Here is a 13,366-nt window from a genome sequence, read left to right on the forward strand (position 1 = left end):
CAAAGTCTTGCACATCTAGGACTTGTAAGGAGAATTAAACTCAGTGGAGTAGAAGACAAATCCCTCAATATCTAACTGTGTTTTGCTCTGAAAAAGTATGATTTTTGAGCCTATGCTACACCTGAAATAAGATGCATTAGCATTACAAGGAATCCAGAAAGATTCTTCAGTCAGTATTATAAGCTATAAAGACACTGGCACGGAAATGTTGGAATAGAAGAGGACCTTTCCCAAACTGTTGCCACAAGGTTAGAAGCATAGCATTGTCCATAATGTTGTGGTATCCTGAAGCATTAAGATTGTCCTTTACCCGAGATAAGGGGCCTAGCCCAAACCCTGAAAAACAGCCCTAAACTATTATCACTCCATCACCTCCAACAAACTTCACACTTGGCACAATGTGGTCAGGCAGGTAACATTCTCCTGGGCATCCTCCAAACCCAGACTCGCCCATCTGACTGCCAAACAGAGAAGCATCATTCAGAGCGTGTTCCCACGGCTCCACAGTCCAGTGATGATGTGCTTTACACCACTCCATGTGATGCTTGGCATTAGACCTGGTGATGTGAAACTTAAGCCAGAGGGGAAGATGCGCTTTACAGTGGAACCAAAGCAGTGCACTTTTTGATCAATAAAAACTTGTGCTACTTGACCTGTGTCTGCGGCATACCTGTGGAAAACTCCTTGCACTTGAAATGGCACCTTATAACATGCACTGTACTCATTACAGTTTACATTAATCTTGTTGTTGTGTGTTTGCACACTGTAAGTATTTTTGTTTCGGCTCTTTATGTTTTAACTGCCAAGGGATTAGGGATGTAAGTTAGAAGTTTTGCTAACTCAATCATTTTTCTTTTATGCTCAATATGTTCTATCCCGTTTACATAAATAGATAAATCAAATCAATCTGATCAATTAGCGGTCAAATGAAATGCTGATACGGATAATCCGTCAGATGCCAAATATCAGACTCAATAATTAGTTAGGCCAATAATCTGTCTAACCCTGCAAGATATACGCTGGGTCTATTTTCTTCTCTGTCAAACCACATTAATCCACAAAGAGCTGATCAATCCAAACAGCTGAAGAAACAGCAAGGCATCTAGTCAACTTAAAAATAAAGCACAAAAAAACAGAACCAACTCCTAATTGTAAATCGTCACTATATCAACATTACATCTCATCCTGCAGCACTGAGCAACAGGTCATCATGAGGTTAGTGGGTCACAGAGCTACAGTAGCACCACTAACTAAGAAAAGATTAACCTTTCGGTAGAAAACCACAAGATTTCATTTGAAATCACACATTTGTAGCACACATAAACCTTTAAAAATAATGTTATCACCCATGGTGGGAGCAATAAAATCATGGAGTCATGTTAAAATGAATGAGAAATCAACTCTAGAAAGATAGAATTAAAGGCTATTCCCACATGAACTCAAAGTTCTCCCGTGATCTTGTGGTCTCAAGTCTTCAAATGTGCAGCACTCCAGACACACCTCTAGTGTGTGAGGTCGCTCCATTGGTGGAGCAAACGCAGCATAGGTAATGTATGTGGATTTTGGTTTTTACATTAGTCATTACAGTGGACAGTGGGAAGGGGGAGTGTTGACATTTGGTTACCATGCATTTTAGTTCTTGCTAACATTCAACATGTATTTAGGCGCAAAAATGTCAGGGACTCTGTCAAAAGACATTTATCCTCTCAACAGGTGCAGGAACTTGCAAAGACTGTTCTGAAAGGGGTGTTTGTACACGGTGATCTTAAAGCATACTAGAGCCCTGATTTCCCTTGGCTGTCTATGCTAATATCAATAGGATGAAGGTAAACAACAGGCTCTCCTAGAGCCTTGGCTCCCACCCCGAGGTCCAGGACCTCCTTAGGGGGCGCCAGAGATTTCAGAGGGTCCTTGAGGCTCTGTTTGCTCTGAGGTTGCTACAATTAGATTTGCACATAATAACTTAAATCATGATATATCACTTATGAATGATCCATACAAATGTCTTTGTGTAAGAATATTTGTGTTAAAGGCTATTTTGTTGGATATAAACAAAAATAGGTCAAAAATTTATATTAATTTTGACCGCTAGTGTTTTTCTTGTCAGTCCTGGGGGGACTCTGACTTTCTTAGACACAACTTGGGGAGCTCAAGGGAAAGAAGGTTGGGACCCACTGTTCTAGAGGGTAACAATCACAGCATCAAATATTCCAGGAGCATTTTTTACCCTCTCGATTTTTTTGATATCGAGATAATTTCAGTATGGTGACTTAGTTTGAAATTTGGCCAAATAAAGGACAACAACTCAGAAAAATCAAAAGGCAGGCCAAGGCTTAAGTCATAACAAACACTTTGTCGGTGCATGATCACGATGATGTACACAAAACTAACAAACAGCCCTCTCCCTCTCAGTTTTTGTTCACCACAGAGATTGGACCATGGCCTTATTTCAAAGGAGTGTTTTGTATGGAGCACATAAAACATCCTTTTTAAATAGAAACAGTTCATTAGATCAAATTAATTCTAATTGGCATAGAGGGGCAGAAATAAATGAGAGTTTCACTGCGTGGTATGCTGATCTTTGTACTCTCGTTTCATTCAAGAGCTGCACAAAGTTGGCAGTGCACGGGCAGCTGTACAACCTGAGTGTAAACATGGCTCTTTAATCAGTTATTCATAGCATTCCTGCTGCCTCAAGGCCACCCTTGTTGGCAAACAGTGCTTTGTAAACCAACAAAAGTGCACTGCTAAGAACCAGTGTATAATGAAGCTGTTTTATTAGAGCACGCATACAGCGACCGACAACACTTTTGATACACACTGAAGAACCAATTAGTGGCAGATGATTCTCAGGGTGCACAGGACCAGGAAATTAAAGCATGTAAAACGTTCAGGCGAGCAAGCTATGCAAATGTGGTTTATTTTCTCATCCCGAGGTGTTCAGAGGAAAACGAGCGCTTATTAGTCATTAATAACATATTTTATTGAAGATTTCATTGTGGAGATGACGCAAGGATTTATTTTATTCGAAGATATAAAATGCCCCACTTAAAAGTCTAGGATTGCTTCATTTATCCATGTGTACTTTCTAAAATCTTTACTGAAGCCGAATGGTGCTGTTCATCAAGCAGTCCTGTTTGGTTTGGAACACTTGGGTACAGTAAACTCTGACCTTGCTTAGGTTTCCACAGCCAATATCCATTCAGCTTCGCTTATAATGATAGAAATTCTGTCTCTTTTACAGATCTGATTGTCTCAGTAATAAGAGCTGGGGCCTCATTTATAAAGCTTGCTTACGCACAAAATGGGGCTTAAAAGTGGCATATGCCACTTTCCAAGCAAAGGTTGTGATTTATAAAAACAAACTTGGCAGGAGAATGTGCGCATCGGTACGTCAACTTTGATCCTTGCGCACGAACATTGTGGAGACGGGAAAACTTGCAGCACAGATGTTGAGGTGGTGAATTGAAGCCATTCATCACATACATTTAATGTCATCACATATCAGACTTACAGACCTGCGTAATCATAAACACTCAAGTCTGCAGTGTTATAGATGTGTTCCTTTAGTGAGCCATTAGGCTTACTACCATATGCACAATGTTCACATATCATACTTTCATCTTCAAATGTATAGAGCAGTGGATAGCACTGATTGATTAGTATTCATTGTGACAAGGTGTGTAACAATCAGTCTAATTGTTGAGTAAGCATATAAATAGTGCGGTGACACTCATGCATATCACAGTGGATGCGCTGGCACTGCTAGAAGACCACGCAAATGGTAGGATCAGGATGGAAAGAGTCTTTAGGGACCACTAAGATTTCTTGGCCCATGATGATGACTGGCTAATAAGCCTATTTAGATTCCCTAGAGCAGTGCTCTTGGATCTATGTGCTGAACTGGGCCCAGTGTTAGACAGAACCTCCTGCCGGAACCTCACCATCCCAGTGCACATACAGGTGCTGACCACTCTGGGGTTTCTGGCAACCGGCACCTTCCAGCGGGAATTAGCCGACAGGTATGTGTTTGATATGATTAACAATATATAGTTTTACATTTTCTGTCTAAAGCCCCTTTTGGGTATGACATAATACAGTTACATTCTGTCCTTAGGTCTGGGATATCATAGCCATCCCTCGGCACAATAATGCCAGCCATTTTGGATGGCATTATAAACATGAACAGTCGATACATTGGGTTTCTTTACACTGTGGGTGAACAGGCCAACATTAAAAGGCGATTTGCAGCAATGTCCGGTTTCCCAAATGTAATTGGCGCAGTTGACTGCACTCACTTTGCTATAAGGGCTCCAAGTGAAAATGAATTTGTCTATATGAACCAAAAAAATGTGCATACGATCAATCTACAAATTATTTGTACCTCAATCATGGTTTTGACAAATTTAGTGGCGCAGTGGCCTGGGTCAACACATAACTCATTCATCCTGACGCACAGCAGCTTAGGGAACAGACTGCAGATCGCTCTGTGGCACTCACACTATTTACAGCGGTGACCATATGCTGCAACTCACTTGTTTTTCTTTTATTAGTGTTGCCACTACTGTGACCACCAAATAAAATAATTTTTCTGGCCTCCACCTCACCCACAAGCACCTCTGTTTCGGTCTCCGTGAAATTCCTTTTCCTTGTCTTCTCTGCCATGATTGAGCGTAAAATGCTGTTGAACAGCAGGCTTATTTATATACAAAAACATTTATAAGGTACTTTGCATTGAAAATTCATGTTAAAATGTGGGTGCGTAGAGGGCAGGATGTGAGATGAATCCACCCACGCAATCTTCCAGGTGGACTGTGATTTATAAAGGGAAAAGTGCTTGCAGGTGTGCTTACGTACAGTTTTATAAATCATATTATTTTTTGGCACACGCCATTTTCAGCTTTTGGGCACACGTACACTTTTAGTATGGATCCTATGCAGTGTTTTAAAAAATGAGGCCCCAGTACCCTATCAGTGAGAGAGAAAAGCTGTTAAATGGGCACTGCTGGTGGTGAAGTCCTACAGAAACCATGCACATGAAATGCAGGAGAGTAAAATTTTAACTGTTAGGGAAACTTTAACAAGTGCAGATTTAATTATACTCTGGATGGAGTCAACCCCCTTAAACTATACTCTCAGCTGAAAGAGAACTGGATTTGAAGAATTCATTTTCAGTCAATCAAACCTGTGTCACAGCAGCATCTTTAACTCTGATCTTAGGTCTTAGATGTGACACTAGAAGTGTCATATATCATATCATTTATCATCATGCCCCTTGTGACTAATGCATTCAAACTAAGATGTAACTTTTACTTCATTCCGAGTGTTGGAGTCATTTGACAGTATTAATCCATCAGTGTTGGTTCATCTTTGTAGAGCATCAATTGATCTAGGCTCTGCCCACAGCCATTTCAAATCCAGGGGGATATTTGTTTAGCAGAATGTTTAGACTATATGCTTACATGTGTGTAGATGCTGCATGTGAACAGTGATCCCTGCTCAGGCTCTATTGCTCTCGTTTCTGCTAGACTGTTGCTCCAGAGATCACACAGTAGTCCAGGTCTCTAGTTACAGTTTCTACACCTAAGAAGTTTCAGATTTTATGTCTTGAATATACAGTTTTGTATATTCCTCTGTTTTTACAGGTTGCACATTTTAACACAAAGCCAGGCTGGAAAACTGCATGAGCACCTCTGTCTGTCCATCATGTTGCTGTCATGCATTGTAAACTGTGGTTCCTCCTGGTCCAGCAGGAGGTCAGTGCTATCCCCAGTCAGGGCACCTCACCCTAGCTCTGCTTCCCCCACTCTTTTGTTAAGCTTGGGTCTGTTGAAGCTGTTTGAGCTGCAAGGGCAACGTGATAGGGTAGGTAAGAAAGAGAATGTCTCCATGTTTGCATGGTGGGTGCTGAGAGCTAGCATGGAGGGTGGCTCTGGGATTCTGGCGATCACTGTTCAGCCCTCTGGAGGCGACATGGGACTAACTGGACTAAACACTGGTGAAGGGGGATAACCCCAGTGCCTACTGGTTGGCACAGTTAACTTGTGGAGGCAAATAGTAGGGACTTCTTTGCTGAGTGCTTATCCTTTCTGTAGAGCACAAGTATCTTGTGTTTGCTTCAGATTTTTCAACAAGAAGCAAGAAAAGAATGATCCCTCTTAAAGCTTAAGTTACCATAAATATTTTTCATGCACTTTGCTGTTTTTGCAGCATATTCAAGAATAAAGTCCAACCTTACCAATGTATCTGACATAATTAAAGTATTATGAATCTCCCTCAGGATTAATAAAGTACCTACTGTAGACACTATTATCTATGAGAAGTATGAATATCCACGACAACTGTTATTTTTCACTTAGACTTTAACACCGGAGTCTACTTTTATGTATTTTATTCAAACAGCATGTATCATCTGCATAGTATTAAAAACTGGTCAGAGTTATTATTGAATTTGACAGGCTTAAGTAGAAGCATTTGAAAAACAAAATAGTATAAGACCAAAGACTGAGCCCTGGGGTACACCACTTGCAATTCTGGCTGTCTGAGACAAGAAGTCATGCTGCTAGAAAAATGTGATGGATTTTACATCTGCAATGATTACATAGACCAATGCTTTCAATACAGAGATATGTTTGAGATTAGACTACGGTCCATGATGCTGCCAAGGATCAATTTGGAAAAAGTGATACAGGGTTTGAATGACAATCAAGCATTGCCATTTGCTTACATGTTTATTGGGGTTACTAATGTTTGTTGGCCTCACAGCTGCTGATAGATAAATGAGATTACATTTTTATACTTCTGATCTTAAATAATATAGATGCAAAAATGAATATGAAGCCATACTCTTCAGCATTTGCTTGTTTATGGAGCAGCACACAATACTGCACACCGAACTGCTACAGTGAGTTTGTGCCTGCTTAATTTCTTGCTGTCTACCGCCACCCTGTGGGCTGTTTTCATAAAGCAGTTAGTAGAAAAAAAGATGACATCGTCTCAGCACATGGGTATTTTTCTGCTATCTTCTGCAGTATCAGAGGTCAGACAGATATGCCACTGAAAAGCACAAACAAGAGGTTCATTTACATTTTATTTATATTTTAGATCCAAGTTCACCAAAAGTCAAAGAAACAAAGAATTAAAATTCCACAACTTTCCAATGCATGAGTGTAATTTTTATGTGGCTATGGATTATTTATGTATGAGAGAAAATGAAGGTAAGCCATTACTTTGATATGACTTTTCCTGGAGTTGTTGTGGTGTTGCATTTCCCCCTGCTTCTAACATTTCTCCCATCAAAATGTTCTGCTGTCTCATCAGGGTGTTGGTAGGGCCAGAGACTGAAGCAGTCAGTGTCAGCAGGATGAACTGTCATACAGAGATAACAGTGTTGAAAAGGAGCTACCATCAGCTGATGGCGTTGGTCAAGCACTGACATGACACCGGCAGATGTGATGCCGTTTGAAACAGGACGTCACCCTCCTCGTGGGTGTTGTGGGAGACTGATAGTTCAGCAGACAGGCTGTCCTGCCCCGGGGCGGCACTGATTTATGGGTCAGACTTACTGCTGGTTCAGACCAGGGGAAGAGCAGAGGCTCTTGTCCTTGCAGCAGTCGTTCTGTCTGCCGGCAGAAAATTGTAATTGTACTCTTGAACTAAAACCTTGCCTGACCATCCCTTAAATAATTATTTTCTTTCATTATCAAGAGGAAATTCTTGTCTTGACATGATGTTATCATACTGCTTCCTTGCGTTTGACCACAAAGATCAGAGGGCAAGTTCAGCTATTTTACCTGTGGGCAAGGATGTAGGTTCATCTGAACCTTTCAGATGTTTGCTACAAGTTCAACAGCTGATTCAGCACTTCATTCACTGACTAGTGTTATATTTCAACAGTTTTTGAGTCAATAGATTTTGATGCCTCTTGTAGAAAGGTTAAAGAGCTGGCACTCTGGGGCAGGTAATAAACTCTAAAATTAACATGAAAACCATGTAAGTCTTCCTTTGATTATCTATAACAGACACTGAGTAATATAAGTATATAATAAAAGCAGGGTTTTTTTCTTCCCCTGCACAGACAGATGTCAAAAACAGCTCATAGGGAAAATCTCTGACAGCTCTTATATTTATCAGCAATTCTTATCCAAGTCTGTCAGTCATTTAGTGCACAGCAGGTGGTGAAACATGCAGTAAAGTGAGTCAGCTCATGTTTGTAATGGTTTGAAATGTTGAATGCAGCAGGAATACAAAGTTTGAGTGTGGCACTTTAGGCTCTAACCTCATTAGTCCTTGCAGATTTATTTAACATGCAAAAGGGGGAAGAAAATCTCTCACACACTATCAGAGCTTAAAGAAGGGTGCCTGGCAGGTGGTGGGGATGGAGAACAAGGCATGTCATTGTTAAATCAGTGCAGCTTGAGTCATCTGCTGCAACACAGGCATCACATCTTTGTATAACCAAAATGGCGATCAATGAAAAAACTGATGTTTTTGGCATTCAAACTCATACAATTAGCTGAAAAGACGATTAAGCATTCAAGATTGTAGTCTTGGTTAATAATTATTTCATGGTAAGCATCAGTCATCTGCTGAAACAGATAAAATGCTGTTCACTAAATCACTTCTGTAATCCCCAGACCCAAAAAAGTTGGGGCATTGTGTAAATTGTAAATAAAACCAGAGTGCAACGATTCACAGATCTCAAGACCCTATATTTTATTCACAATACAACTTAAACTACATATCAGATGTTGAAAAATGGGACATTTTACCGTTTCATGAAAGATATAATCTCATTTTGAATTTAATGGCAGGAACACATCTTAAAAAAGTAGAGACAGGATAACAAAAGGCTGGAAAAGTAAGTGGTGCTAATGGAGGACAGCTGGAGGAGCATTTTGCAGCTATTGAGGCTAACTGGCAACAGGTCGCTGGTATGACTGGGTGTGAAAGGAGCATTTTAGAAAGGCAGGGTCTCTCAGAAGTAAAGATGTGCACAGGTTCACCATTCTGCAAAAACTGTGTCTAATAGATTGTGGAACAATTACAGAGAAATGTTCCTCAATATAAAACTGTGGAGACTTTGGATATCCCACCATCTTCAGTCCATCATGACAGTTTGGTTAAGAGCTCTCTTTTATTCTTAGGGTTTATTATTATTATTATTATCGTTATTATTATTATTATTATTATTATTACTACATGGGTGCCAGTCAGGTCTCTCCTCTGGCATTTCAGATAAGTCATTCATTTTTGTTTTTAGTATAATTATTATTTTCAGTAAAAGTTTAGTTTGTTTCAGAATGCCACACAAGGATTAAACCTATAAAATGCAATCCTTTAATTCTGAAGACAAATAAACTCACAACAAAAATGCACAGCAACAAAGAAATTCAGAGGAAACAACTCTTATTTACGCTCAGAAAAACTGACAAATAATCACATTTTCCAAGACAAAGGAAGCATGTTTACACTATATATAAAATGAAGACTCAAAATCCCATGATCCCTAAGCTGATGTCATATCATGACTCAGAGAATCTGGAGAAAATATCTGTGTGTGAAAGACAAGGACAAAGGACAGTAATTGATGATCGTGATATTCGGGCCCTCAGGTGGCGCTGCATTAAAAACAGGCAAGATTCTGTTCTGGAAATCACTGCATGGGCTCAGAAACACTTCCAGAAATCACCGTCTGTCAGCACAGTTTGCCGCAAAATGCCACAAAAATGCAAGTTAAAGCCAAGTCATGCAAAGAAGAACCCACGGAAAACTGTTCTGTGGTCTGATGAAGCAAAATTTTATTTTCCTTTTTTTGAAACCATGGAGTCCTACTGTGAGATGAATGTGTGAATGGGCAACTCAGAAAGGTTTCAGTTGATGTCTTTCCTAAATTCTCCCAGATTTCCAGGGGCATAATCCATCTGAGATGATCCAGTTTGTGTTTGATCTTACCTTCAGAGGAATGCAGACTATATAAATAATTGTGTGTAAAATTGGCCAAGTAAGTATCCTTGAAAGAAAACTGTTAACATGACTGTAGTTTTTCTTAAGAGAGAATTTCAAGAAGGAGAAGCCTCCTCCATGTTTTATGGTTTGTCTTTCTTCTCTTCATTGTAATATTTATTGTAGGCTCCATGTGTTAATCACATCTTACACGGCTCAGAGAGGAGTGGGCCAAGTTTCTTTCAAGCCTCCTGTCTGGCTTAAACCTGCTCTTGTCCCACACTCTTTCTTCCTCTCTGTCAGCCTCCTGCTGTGAGGGATTTCACTCTGACAGAGTCACAGGCTGTGGTACTTCCTCTAGTCTCATCACAGATTCTCATTGTCTTCAGTCTTAACACACTGTACCACAGGAGGCTGCATAGCTGGATCCTTCACATCTTCTTCTTCTCTTTTCTCATTTCATGCTGTCCTTTTTTACTATGTTCTGTCAGTCACCATTATCATTTTGTCTTAATACTCATCTTCCACCTACTCCTACGTTTGTTCCTTTCACGTCTCTTCTTTCATCCATCCTTCCTCTCCCCTCTTGTCCTCCTTCCTAAATGTGCAGAAAGCATTAACCCTCACTTAAATCTGGACCTCGTTTGGGGAGAGGATTAAATGTCTTTGGTGCATTTATCATTAGTCTAAGAAGTGTTGCTGGGTCATTTATATTTATCTCTCCTACATTTTCCTACAGCTGTATCCCGCCAGACAAACACAGACGGGGGAGGAAGGGAGTGCTGGAATGAGGATCTGTGCATTGTTGTTGATCTCATGACTCTACGTTAAATTCAGACAGCACATACGCACATAAACTGCTGTGAAGAAGTGTTTGCCATCTTCAAGAATTCTTACTTTTTTGCACATTTGTCACACTTTAATGTTTCATGCCATCATTCAGATTTTAATTTAAGACTAAGATCACCTGAGTAAACACAAAATGCAGTTTTTAGATGATGAGTCAATTTATTAGGGGAAAAATTCCATTGAATCAAGAAATTGCTTTCATAGAACCTGTCTGACCAAGTGAAGTAGGCCAAAAGATCTCAAAAAGGAACACAACAAGGCTCCATCTAAAGAAATTCAACAACTTGTAAAACATAGCCACTGACAGCTATCAGTCTGGTAAGGGTAACAAACACATTTCTAAGGCTTTGAGACTCCAGTGAACCATACTGAGAGCCATTACCCTCAAATGGAGAAAACTTGGAACAGTGCTGAACCTTTCCAGGAGTGACTGGCCAACCAAAATGACTTAAACAGCACACTGACAACTCATCCATGAGGTCACAAAAGAACCTAGAGCATCTAAAAAACTGCAGGCCTCACTGGCCTCAGTTAAGGTCAGAGTTCAGAGTAAGAAGTAGACTGGGCAAAAATGGCATCCATGGCAGAGTTCCATGGCCAAAACCACTGCTGACAAAAAAGCACACAAAGACTAGTTTTACATTTGATAAAAAACAAAACAAAACAAAAAAAAACATCTTGATGATCCCCAAGACGTTTGGATAAATATTCTGTGGACTGAAGAGACAATAGATGAACTTTTGGAAGCTGTGCATTCCCTTACATCTTGTGCAAAAATAACAGCACTTGATGACAAGAACATCATGCCAACGGTCATACATGGTGGTGGCAGCATGATGGGCTGCTCTGCTGCTTCAGGACCTGGACCACTTGTCGTAACTGATGGTACCATGAATTCTGCTGTCTACCAAAAAATCCTGAAGGAGAATGTCCAGCCATCAGTTCTTGACCTCAAGCTCAAGTGCAACAGAGTTATGCAGCAGGACTATTATCCAAAATACAATACAGTTTTGCCTTCAGAACTGCCTTTATTCTTCGTGGCATAGTTTCAACAAGGTGTTTGAAACATTCCTCAGAGATTTTGGTCCATACTGACATGATAGCATCATCAGTTGCTGCAGATTTGTCAGCTGCACATCCATGATACTAACCTCCTGTTCCGCCACATACAAAGGAGCACTATTTGTTTAAGATCTGGTGACAGTGAACTTATTGTCATGTTCAAGAAACCAGTTTGCAATGATTTGATCTTTGTGACATGGTGCATTATCCTGCTGGAAGTAGCCATCAGAATTTCAGGAGATGTGCACACTGTGGTCATAAAGGGATGGACATTGTCAGCAACAACACTCAAGTGGGCTGTGGTGTTTAAACAATGCTCAATTTGTACTAAGGGGCCCAATGTATTCCAAGAAAATATCCCTCACACCCTTACACCACCACCAGCATCCTGCCCAAGTGAATTGTGGCTGCAGTTTCCTGTTCTTAGCTTACAGGAGTGGCCCCCAGTGTGGTCTTCAGCTGCTGTGGCCCATCTGCATATTGTGCGTTCAGAGATGGTACCTTGGTCATCTAAGTTATTGTTGCATTTCTATCATCTGGAACCAGTCTGCCCATTCTCCCCTGACCTCTGACATCTACAGTACTAAGCATTCTTGGCCACACAACTGCCGCTCTCTGGATATTTTCCCTTTTTCTGACCATTCTTTGTAAACGCTAGAAATGCGTGTGTGTGAAAATCCCAGTAGATCAGAAGTTTCTGAAAAACTAACACCAGCCCGTCTAGCACCAACAACCATTCAGTCACTTAAATTCCCTTTATTCCCCAGTCATCTTGACCATGTCTACATGCCTAAATACACTGAGTTGCTGCCATGTGATTGGCTGATAAGCTATTTGTGTCAACAAGCAACTGAACAGGTGTACCTACTAAAGTGGCCTGAGTGTAGATCTCTTCTGATAACAAGGGACAACCTCAACGTATTCAAAAATGTATGGCGTGAGATGCACAAACCATCACACTTGTAAGACAATTGGTTTTAATGTCTTCTTGTTTCCTGTTATGTCAGGTATAGTGTGATATTAATTTTCTAAATTGAATCCATATCAGTGTCAAATCAATTCATGAGGGCAAACTTAGCAGTAATTTGTCACTCAGTGCAAATGTGACCCATCAAGTATGATTACCATGTACAAATGATGTTTTAAATGCCTTGGTTTTGGCCCTGCAAAACACTTTGAATGGATGTTTGCATGCACAAATGGTGTACTTTGAATACAATTGTATTGCCTTGTTAAATTTTTTAGGCAATCTGCAGTAATATAAACAGCACATTGTCCACTCAGATTTTACCTAGAATTTCCCCTGCAAGTAAAATTTTAATATCAAGTTAGAGTGAGTCAATGTGTGAACAACCCAGGAAATGTGCATCGTGGACGGGTCAGCTGAGAGGTTACCAGAAGAGAAGGGGCATGGGTCTGCCACAGGCCTGGAGGATGGCCATCAAGAGGTCAGAGCAGAACCTGGGTTGACGTGGCAAAGTGCCAAACTGGCATATGCTTCCACACCTGA

The sequence above is a fragment of the Cheilinus undulatus genome, linkage group 1, assembly GCF_018320785.1.
Source record: "Cheilinus undulatus linkage group 1, ASM1832078v1, whole genome shotgun sequence".
NCBI classification, from domain to species: domain Eukaryota; kingdom Metazoa; phylum Chordata; class Actinopteri; order Labriformes; family Labridae; genus Cheilinus; species Cheilinus undulatus.